Raw genomic sequence first — 11437 nt, 5'->3', positions numbered from 1 at the left:
ACAGGCACAGTAGTTGCAGTGCACAGGCTTAGTTGCTCCACGGCATGTGGGATCTTCCCGGACCAGGGCTTGAACCCATGTCCCCTGCATTGGCAGGCAGATTCTTAACCACTGTGCCACCAGGGAAGTCCCTAACAAGGCATTTTTATATAACCACAGAAGAACCATGCTGAAGTGTAAAACGTGGACATTCTTACCTTCCAAGTAGCAGTTGAAAGGAGGGCTACTTCAATTTCCCCCTCTTCCCCTTCGGTTGGTTATTAAAGCTTTCCTGCTCTTTGGCTTCTGAAATAAGTGGAAGTCACATCATTTTGGTCACTGTGACTTCCTCAAAATATAATATGGCATTTATTAAAGCCATGTCTGGTGAATCATAGAATAAAATAGAATGTTCAGTCCTCTACATTCTTCCCTGTGTTAAAAACAATAGCTTCTATTATTTAGTGTCCAAATTTATTGAGAATCAGGCTCAATGCTGGATCCTTTTAATACACTACTGTTATCTGCATAACTACCCTGCAACATAGGGATCATTACCATTTTATCATGTCATTAGTATTCTGTTTATGATGAGTAATCCAAGGCTACAGAAGCATTTCCGAGGACATAAGGCTACCTCACATCTCATCGTTAGTTACCAGCTAAGCTGGCAGTAGTTTTCAAATTCTACTACTGCTTCTTCAGTTTTCATTTTGAGTTGTGTACACCTCTCACTTGGAATGTAGGCAAAAACTTTTGCAGCCAAACTTTCAAATGTATTCTGTGTCAGTGTTTCCTTGACACTGTTCTTACTACCTTTGCACTGACACCAGCACTATTTCTCTAAAAGAGATTTGGTCCTATCAATTTTTTGCTTTAAAAACCATAATGGCAGTTATTGAATAAAATAACTTTTTAGTATGGTGTACACATACCTTCATAATCAGATCTCAGAGTATCACTGTAGTTTCATTTCTAGGTACTTGCTTGTGATTACAACACTCAAGCCACCTGTATTTTCTGGGCCACAAACACATCCCAAACTTTTCAGTCCCCATACATTGGCTCATAGAACTCACTCTTCCAGGAATGTGTGCTTGTGTGAAACTGGTGAAATCCTATTTGTCCTTCGGGCTCCACTCAAATATCACTTCTTCTCTATACCTTCACATAGCTCCCCATCTGTCCTTGGGCAGAATTAATTGATATGTCATGCAAATTCCATAGCACTTAATATAATACAACACCTCTATGACTTGTGTCACACAATTATTTTTAAATTTACTTAAGTTTTGTGTTGCTCCACTAGACTATAAGTACCTGGATGACGGGAACTTTGCCCTCCTGGTTTCCAGCACAATATCTTACACAATATATGTGCTTATTAAAGGCTTACTGAATGAAAAGTATTGAAATGAAGTTTTTGTGTTTTTTGATTTTATTAATTTTGGCTGTGTTGGGTCTGTATTGTTGCGCACGGGCTTTTCTTTAGTTGTGGAGAGTGTGGGCTACTCTTCATTGTGGTGTGTGGGCTTCTCATTGTGGTGGCTTCTCTTGTTGCAGAGCACGGGCTCTAGAGCACAGGCTCAGTAGTTATGGCTCACGGGCTCTAGAGGACAGGCTCAGTAGGTGTGACACACGGGTTTAGCTGCTCTGCGGCATGTGGGATCTTCCCGGACCAGGGATTGAACCTGTGTCCCCTGCATTGGCAGGTGGACTCCCAACCACTGCACCACCAGGGAAGTCCCGAAATGAAGTTTTACAGCTCTATAAGTTAGAGTTTTTTTCTTTTGAAGTATAGTTGATTTACAATGTTGTGTTAGTTTCTGCTGTACAGCAAGTGATTCAGTTATATATACGTATATGTATATATATAAATTATTTTTCAGATTCTTTTCTATTATAGGTTATTTCAAGGTATTGAATATAGTTCTCTGTGCTATACAGTAGGACCTTGTTGTTTATCTATTTTGCATATAGTAGTATCTGTTAATCCCAAGCTCCTAATTTATTCCCCCCCTTCTTCCCCTTTGATAACCGTAAGTTTGTTTTCTATGTCTGGGAGTCTATTTCTGGTTTATAAATAAATTAATTTGTACCTTTTTTTAGATTCCACATATAAGTGACATTATATGCTATTTGTCTTTCTCTGTCTGACTTACTTCACTTAGTATGATAATCTCTAGGTCCATCCAGGTTGCTGCAAATGACCTTATTTCATTCCTTTTTATGGCTGAGTTATATTCCATTGTATAAATCTTCTTTATCCATTCATCTGTTGATTGACACTTAGGTTGCTTCCATGTCTTGGCTATTGTAAATAGTGCTGCTGTGAACATTGAGGTGCATGCATCTTTTCAAATTAGAGTTTTCATCTTTTCCAGATATATGCCCAGGAGTGGGATTGCTGTATCACAAAAATGAACTCAAAATGACTGAAAGACTTAAATATAAGACATGAAACTATAAAACTCCTAGAAGAGAACATAGGCAAAAAATGCTCTGACATAATCATAACAATGTTTTCTTAGATCAGTCTCTCAAGACAAAAGAAAAAAAAGCAAAAACAAACAAATGGGGCTTACTCAAACTTATAAGCTTTTGCACAGCAAAGGAAACCATGAACAAAATGAAAAGACAACCTATGGAATGGGAGAAAATATTTGCAAATGATGCAACCTACAAGGGCTTAATATCCAAAATATACAAACAGCTCATACAGCTAAATATCAAAACAAACAACCAATCAAAATATGGGCAGAAGACCTAAATAGACATTTCTCCAAAGACATACAGATGGCCAACAGGCACATGAAAAGATGCTCAACATCCCTAATCATTAGAGAAATGCAGATCAAAACTACAATGAGGTATCACCTCACACTGGTCAGGATGGCCATCATCAGAAAGCCTACAAACAGTAAATGCTGGAGAGGGCGTGGAGAAAAGGGAACCTTCCTACACTGTTGGTGGGAACGTAAACTGGTGCAGCCATTATGGAGAACAGTATGGAGCTTCCTTAAAAAACTAAAAATGGAATTAGAGTTCTTAATTGCAATGAAAAGGAACTGACTGGGGATGACTTAAGTAGAAATTTATTTAACAAGAGGATTTGGGGTAAGTCTCAGAATTAATAGCAAGGTTGAAGGACCACACTTGGAAGAGAACATGGGGAAACAAAAGGAAGCTGGGGACACATTGCCATCATCAAAATCACTCCAGAGAGCAGCTCATCGTGGACCCCAATGTCATTACTGCTGAAGCCTGGACCGACAGGTCACTTCACCCACTGAGCCTGAACTTTAGGATGCCTCCACCGCACAACTGCCAGTGCTGTCTCTGGAGACTGTGTTGTTTAAAATTCTACGACCTCCGGAGGAGTTGTCCCCATCTATGCTTTTGGGGTCAGTTTCTCTTGATTCTCTGCAGTGCCAGTTTCTTTGTGTCCTCAGGTTGTGTTTCTACATTTGTGTGTCTGGTTAGTTGAACCTAAAGCACATGTCCATGCTCTGTTTTCTACAAAGTCTGAGAAATTGAGTAGGAAATTTTTACCTTTCATTGTTAGTTATGTCAATTTCTCCGTGGAAGTCCTAGTAACATGTACTGTCTCTCCTGTGTATTTCTCTCAGGGACTTTGAAGCGTCAGTCCCACATTTCCTATCTCTTTTTAATCACGACTCCCTGAGCCTTTTCTTTGCACCTTCTATTACCTGCTTTACTGCCTAGTGCTTGATTTTTAGGCATCGAGGCTTCTCATGGAAATAGTTCCTGATTTCTCTCTTTTCTCTGAAACCTCATGAATTTTGAAAGCTGCTTCAAATTTTTCATTTTCTTTTTTTGATTCAGGCATATTTTCTGCCATAGGTCTCATCGTTCAGTTTGTCCTTAAAATTCTCCAATTTTAAGGTTTCCTAACTGCAACCTTAGCAGTCATGAATGTAATGATTTCCTACCTCTTTAGCAATAAAATGATTTCAAACCTGCACATGAAATCTGCAGAATGAATAACTGCGGCTGGTCTGACTGGAGCCTGGGTAAGGGCCTGCTTTCTTTGCTAAGTACACCTTTTTTTCTCATCTGTGCAGCCTCCCCTTGGCTGCCTGTACCAGTTGGAGTTTGGGATTGCAATGTAACAGACAGTCTAATTTACTGGAAGGATGTGAAGGCAGCTCAAAGAACTGAAGGGAAGGCTGAAGGTCCAGCTGGGAACCAGCAGCAACTCAGGATCTCAGTAAGTGGAACCACTTGTTGGTTTTTAGGGCACTGCTGCTAATTCTTTTTTCTGCCTTTGCTCAACATTCAAAGTCCTAAAGCGAGTAAACTTTGAGCACATGCCCATTCATTGGTCAGGACACCATGTTTTATGGTTCCAACCTGTTACCAAACCAAACTTGGGTGCGCTCGGCCAAAGCACAGCAAAGCCAATCTACCAATACCAGGTTGTAGTGAAGAAAAGTGCAGCATTTACTGCAAAGTGCCAAGCGTGGGGCAAAGCAAGGGAAACGTGCAGCTCATGCTCAAAAGACCAGAACTGCCCAGTGGCTTTCAGGGAAGGGTGTTTTTTTTTTGCGGTACGCGGGCCTCTCACTGCTGTGGCCTGTCCCGTTGCGGAGCACGGGCTCTGGACGCGCAGGCTCAGCGGCCATGGCTCACGGGCATGGCTCATGGGCCCAGCTCTCCGTGGCATGTGGGATCCTCCCAGACCGGGGCACGAACCCGCGTCCCCTGCTTCGGCAGGCGGACTCTCAACCACTGCGCCACCAGGGAAGCCCGTCAGGGAAGGGTTTTTAAAGACTGTGAGGGAGAGAGTCCCAGGGTGCGTGATCAGCTTGTGCAGAATTCTCTGATTGGTTGATGGTGGGTAGCAGGGTGATATGTCAGGAATCTCCGTCATCAACCTTCTGGTTCCAACCAGTTTGGGGTCTACGTGCTGGTGGTCAGCATGCAGTTAACTTCTTCCATCTGGTTGGGGTTTTAGTATCTATAAAACAACTCAAGCATATGACTCAGGATTTTATCTATAGCCACTGAGGAAGAATGAAAGGTTCTTGATTTTTGTTTTATGGGTGAACTACTATGATATTGTCTTGTTTGACTGTTTTCCTTTGTTTCTGCATTTTTTTCACTTCTCTCATTAAATTTGCTCTTTGGAACTCTGGAAAGGCCTAGGAGACTAAAGCTTTTTACAAACAAGAGGCAGGGCACATGAGGATGTCTGTGCCTGGGAAGGCCCTACAGGGTCCTGCTTGGTTTCAAACCCAACAGCACACAGTACTGGAGAGGTAATTCTGGTCAACATAATAACTATAAATTTGTGGTCTGTGAGACAGATTAGGAAATAATCTATATTTAAAAGGTGCAAAATCCAACTAGATAAAGAGTTTAGTTACAGCCCCAGCACTGGGGGTAGATGGGACTGTCATGCAGATTTTAATTAGCTTCGAGCAAACAGAGATTAGTTGCAACTCAGTGGGGTGGGAGATGGTGTGAGTATGAGATGTCCTGCACCCCAATTAGACAATTATATTTATGACAGGGGTTATAGTAAGAGTTGTGTCAGAAGTTAGAGTAAAAATAAAATGGCTAAGAAGTAGCTAGATGCAACCATTTCTAGATGAACAGGATTGGCATATTAACAGGCAGCTCAGGTAGATTATTCTGGAAATTGCCACTCGGTTCCAGGTCTCTGTCCAGAATCTCTAACCACAGCCTGAATTTTTTTGAGTAAAGAGATGATAAAATGACTTAGCAACTCCAGGACTATGTAAAAATAAGCATGGAGAAAATAATGATAAAATCCTTGGAATCAATATTTTTGTACCAGTTTGGAATGTTAAGGGCAAATCTAGGTGACCACAACTGCAGAAAATAAATGAAAAAGAAAATGGGAAATTTGAGCAGTGTATATGATCATCTGAAAAATATAGGTTGTCTTGTTTTTAAATCTGACATATTAAACTTGTAATTTCAACTTGAAAATTTTGTGTGTGTGATTTTAATTTTAAAAGGTATAATAGTATTTGATAAGTTTTAACAGCATTTATAAGTCTAAATAACTCTGAATCATCAAATCTTTATTATTAGGTTTTCAAGTTTCATTTAAATACTTAATATTTTGTGTGTTAGGTTTGTAATTCCACCTGCTTATCTGTTTGAAGTACTTTAGAAAACCAGATATATGAAATATTTAAGTTGAAAAGTTTTAGATAATTAAGTCAATCACAAAAAAATTCTTAAATATTTAGGAGAACATAACTTGCATGACTTTAATATGAAATATTTGAAATAATACATGAATTAAATTTATGAGTTGTAGTTAGATGCTTGGGGAAATTTAATATCTTAAATTTAGAAACAAGTTGAGTATTAGTTATTAGGTTTGTAAGTAGATTTACTTAATATTTAAGTTGTATCTTCAATTTACAATCAAAATTGTAAGGTATGAACTATTAGCGAAAATGAATGCAGATGTAAGAATTCCTTTCTACACACAAAAGCTATCTTTAAAAACCCCAAAAACCTTAATTATCAAATGATAATTCTCCAGAAAGCTATTGATACGTTGAAACCACTGGTGAAATTGTTGGTACCCTGGTTCCAGAGCCAGAAAGCCTGGTTTGAATCTCAACTCTGCCACTATATGCCCCCGGGCAAGTCACATTTTGCCTCCAATTCTCAATCTCCCCCTGTGCAAAATGCTATAACACTACCTGGGTTATTGAGTAATGAGGACTAGATGAAGTAAGATGGGTGTAAGAGGTATTATATAATCAAGAAAGTAACACATAGTTGCCACATTTATCTGAGCTATTTCACACACTCTCAGTGGAACTATGCAATAATCCATTCCTGCCCAAGTTTCATACAACAGTCCCACATTCTCAGATAATTAAAGCATATATATTTTTTCACACACTTCCTATCTCCTTTCAGCTTCAAGTTTCACCTGGCACTCACGTGTACACATACATGTAAATACATAGTTTAATACTAAGGTGTAAACATCCATGCACTTTCCGGAGTTTCTTCTGGCCATTCCCTCTTTCCTTATACATATGCATGTATTCTCCAGTAACAAGCCTCATTGTGTCTACTTGTTCATTCTTGTGGTCCGAATCTACAGGGTTGCCAGCTGCCTCTCTTATTTAACACATACTACACGTAATCACCAGATAGTAATGTCTCCAATTTAAATAGCCACAGGTACTATTTTCATTGTCCAATTTCTATGCTGCAGCTTTAACATATAAACAATCTATTTCCCCTTCGTTTGATATGGTCTCCACCTGTCACTGTTCTGCATACATCTGACAGCTTTTGGCTTTTAATTGATTGCTACTGATTTTGTTTTCAGAATAGATGAGTCTATGGCCTCTTATCAGACTTAAGCAGTCCACCAGTCACAGGGAATCTGATGTCTGTTGAACTCTTTTTCTGCTTGAGTTTCCCACCTACGCTGTGCTGTGCTTTGGCCATCACATCCGTCCCTTTGCCTGGAACGCATTTCCTTTCTTCCTCCCTTGACTAGCACTTACTCATTCTTTTAGACTCTCAGGACCCTCCTCTTCCAAAAATGTACCGAGTCAGGCCAGCTGTCCCTTCCATGTGCTCTCGAATCACCCTCCAGCTGGTTCTCTCACTGCACTTTCACACTCTATGTCATTATTGACACATTTTTATGATATTATTCGTGCTAATCTGTGAGCTCCCCGAGTCTAGAAACCACCTCATTCATCTTTGAATACTTGGCACTTCATGCAGTTTCTGAAATGTTGTTGGCATTTGATAAGTATTTGTTGAATAAATGAAAAATTAATGTGAATAAATGAATAGACTGCTGTATTTGAATAAACGATGACCCAAATTGTAGAAAATATATTCTATTCTAAACCAAGCTGAAAACACAGCATTTCTGTTCATCTTAATGTCCTCACTCTTCATTCATTTACCCTGAGGAGAAACTCAGGGTTATCTCTGCTTCATCTCCACTACGCCCCTCACTTTCCCTGGTAATGAAATCCCTCACAGAACTCTTGTATCTACCGCCTCTAGCTCCCCTTCCTAGTCCCGTCGGTACCTCCCTATTCAAGATCAGAATTTTCTCAACAATTTATTAACCACTTCCCTTCTTTCTCTTTCACAGTTCATTATAAAATAGTTTCTTATAGTCCGTGAAAGAGTCTCATAGTACATTGGTACCAGATTTTTTTCTTAAATACAGTTCTTGATATGTCTTGATGTATTGATATATCACTTCCTGGATCAAAACCTTCAATGCATCCCTATTCCAAATGTAAAGCAGCGATCCCCAGACTTTTCAAAAGTATCACCCCCCTTCAGCTAAAACATTTTGAGAGTGTGCAGTGTACAGATACATACATATTTATAACTATATATTTAAGTTTTGACTGTAATAACATGCTAGAGACAAATGGGCATACGTTGCATTCTTAAACAGGCACAAAAACATAAAAAGTTGAGATAAAGAGAAAATATAAATATTTTGAATAATTTTTATTTTATTAAGGTTCAAAGAACTTTCTAAATCTGTAAATTTTTATTATTCATATTATATCATACATGTTTACTTACGTATGCATACAATTTATAGATATGTCTGCTTAATTGTTTTACATTAAAAGATTTTGTACGTATTTATTCATATTTATGGTATGTATATATATATATATATATATATGCTTCATTATTTTTTAAAACTTTGGTTAATACTTCGTGATACAGCAACTGAAGTGGCTGCTCTCATTCCAAGTTCAGTTTATTTTAATACCTCGTTCAAGGGCTATCATGGAAAAAAACTCAAGATTTCGCAAAGGCACGATACTATTATACCATTGATAAGAAGGGTCATCATAAATAACATGGGGTCTATGCCTATATTTCAAATATCGCTTTTTCTAATACTATTTCTTATCACCTCTCATTAGATTATCCTTGGTTTTGTCTTGTAATGTAGGTGATGAACATCTTATACTTGGAGGATAAGGAATGTCAGCTCTGCCACTTTTTAATTTATCTGTGATTGTATTATTAGTACCATCTTCAATCTGTGGGTTCTCTGAAGGCATCTTTTTAGGCTGTTTGCCATTTTTGAGGATGTTTTGTTAAAATTAGATGACATAATCTGTAATCCACCAAACTGGACCCTAACATCTGCAAACTCACTGCAAGGTAGCCTGTTGGAGTGAGCAACACACTGAAAACTCGCAAAAAACTATGACTCCCTCCCAATCCTGGCATTATGGAGCACCCACCCCTTCCCTCAGGATGCCTCCCAGACTATACGTGACTTGAGATCTATGACCTTGAAATAGGGACAGTGAGGGAACTAGAGTCAACCCATAGAGTGCATTTCAGTAATGCATCATTTCTTTCATTTCTAACGTTAAAAATTAAAACTAAATAAAAGTTTTGACATCATCTTGCACCCTGTTGCGCCCTCCACTCTCTGACATCCATCCTGGGGTTACGTCCCATGTTGGAGCACACCCGTGTAGCGAATCAAGTCCATGGTGCTGTCTTTGGCTTCCGGCTGCTCTATAATTTGACCCCAACCCATCCAAGAAATATATCCTTATATTTTACTCTCATTGCTTCCCTATACCTATCTTATGCTGCACTGCAAGCATTTAATCCCTTGTTTCTAAACATGCCCGGTGCTTTTCATCCCCACCGTGCACGTGCCCACTCTTCTGCCTTATATGCTCTCCCCACTTTACTTCTGTATCCCCTCCTACCATTTTTCTCCTTCATGAAACCTTCCATTTGGGTATCATCCTTTTTACCTCATCTGAACAAACGTTCATAGAAGTTAAAGATTCTCTTTGGCGCTTGAATTAGAAAGAATTATGTGCGTGTATTATCTGTTCTATGGTCAGGTTATAAACACCTTCAGAAGAGGTGCTGGGTCTCATTAGTTTTTCTATTCCTAAATTATCTTGCAAATGTCTTGGCACATAATAGGCATTCATTCAGAGGCAGTGTGACACTGTAAAACAATACGGGCTTTGGAATCAAAGAGACCTGACTCATGGGAGAAGGATTAGCATTTTGGTGAAAATTTTAGAAAGGAAGAACCCTCTATCATTTCAAAATAACCGACAAGGGAATGGTCATACATTTACTCTCAGTAGACGGGGTGAAGCAGGCGCCAGCCGACAATCCCTTGAGAGGTGCAGAAGAGACTTCTTCACTCGGTGTGACATCAAATTGAAGTTCCTTTCAATGGCATGAGTCTATGATTTGGAGCAGAAAGAAAACACCAGATCTCTAAAGGCCACTCCCAAGGAGGATGCTGTTATATTTTAAAGTCATCTGCCATATCTCAATTGTATTAACCATTTCTGGTCTTATTTATTGACTAATACATGTATAAGACACCATTTTAAGAACAGGAAGGGATTTCAGGGTTTGATAGGTTTGCTTGTCCTTTTACAAGTTAACTAGCTCAGTAATTGATTATGTCCGAGCTTATTCTGGAGGACTGGCTGTCCTGCTGCTAACAAGAATTATTAAATCTGTTAATTCAGTCTGATATCATCCAGCCATGTTCCATAGGCACAGATAATGAAGGCAATTTAGGTAACGGAAGTTACATAATTTATTGCAGGGCTAGCTTTTCTATCTTCCACACCCAGTTTTGACCATGTAGCAATCAGAAGAAAGAGTTGCAAGCATTGTTTATGACTAGAAGGACTGTTACTATCCTCCCAGCACAAAAGTATAAAACACACACACACACACACACACACACGCACACACATGCATTCACACACACACTTCCACGGTGCTTGAAACAGCATTAGAGTCTCTTCCGGGAGATAATGTGGCAGTGCACTTTTTCACTGAGACTGCTGCTCCTGGAAGGTACCCCGTACCTATTTGTGGTGTTCTTATCTTCCAGTTTGGGAAACAGAAAGATGCGTCACTGGATTAAGGATAGTGAGAGTGAAAAATGACATGGGACCTTGAAGCAGCTTAAAAATAGGAAAACATCCGTGATATGGAGCAGGCAGAGGAAAGGTCACAGTAATTCAGTCATTCCTCGTGACTGCCTCGATGCAGCGCCACCCTTGGCTCCTAATGAGCCCCGGGCCTGGAAGTGCACAGCCAATCAGCAATCAGAACTGACTTTTTCTTTATTTTGGCCACACCGTGTGGCACGTGGGATCTTAGTTCCCCAACCAGGGATCCAACCCGAGCCCCCTGCAGTGGAAGTGCAGATTCTTAACCACTAGACCGCCAGGGAAGTCCAGAACTGACCTTTTAGAATGTTTTAAATTCTGCCACCTTTGGGTATCTGAGGATGCCCACTGGGTGTTTATATGGAGGGAAGTTTTAGTGTCTGTATGTGAATCAAATCGAAGAATGCAAATTCTCCGCTTTATTTAACCAATCCCTTTATACTGTGCTTACCTACCATGTTTACTCAATCCTCTCC

At 39.5% G+C, this 11437-nt stretch overlaps 1 long non-coding RNA gene across 2 annotated transcripts in view; it reads left to right on the top strand.

Annotated features, from left to right (window-relative positions):
- LOC129392681 (uncharacterized) overlaps positions 1-10995 on the top strand; it is a 12283-nt gene extending 1288 nt beyond the window's left edge. Inside the window, exons 3-5 of one of the 2 annotated variants that reach the window (XR_008619033.1) lie at positions 2364-3383; positions 4065-4210; positions 10128-10995. This is a non-coding gene — a long non-coding RNA (uncharacterized lncRNA). Of the gene's footprint in view, positions 1-2363; positions 4024-4064; positions 4211-10127 lie in introns of those variants that run through there. The other variant, XR_008619032.1, reaches the window with a different exon arrangement.
- Positions 10996-11437: the final 442 nt, after the last annotated feature.

The sequence above is a fragment of the Physeter macrocephalus genome, chromosome 13, assembly GCF_002837175.3.
Source record: "Physeter macrocephalus isolate SW-GA chromosome 13, ASM283717v5, whole genome shotgun sequence".
NCBI classification, from domain to species: domain Eukaryota; kingdom Metazoa; phylum Chordata; class Mammalia; order Artiodactyla; family Physeteridae; genus Physeter; species Physeter macrocephalus.
This window is presented reverse-complemented; position numbering and strand designations above follow the sequence as displayed.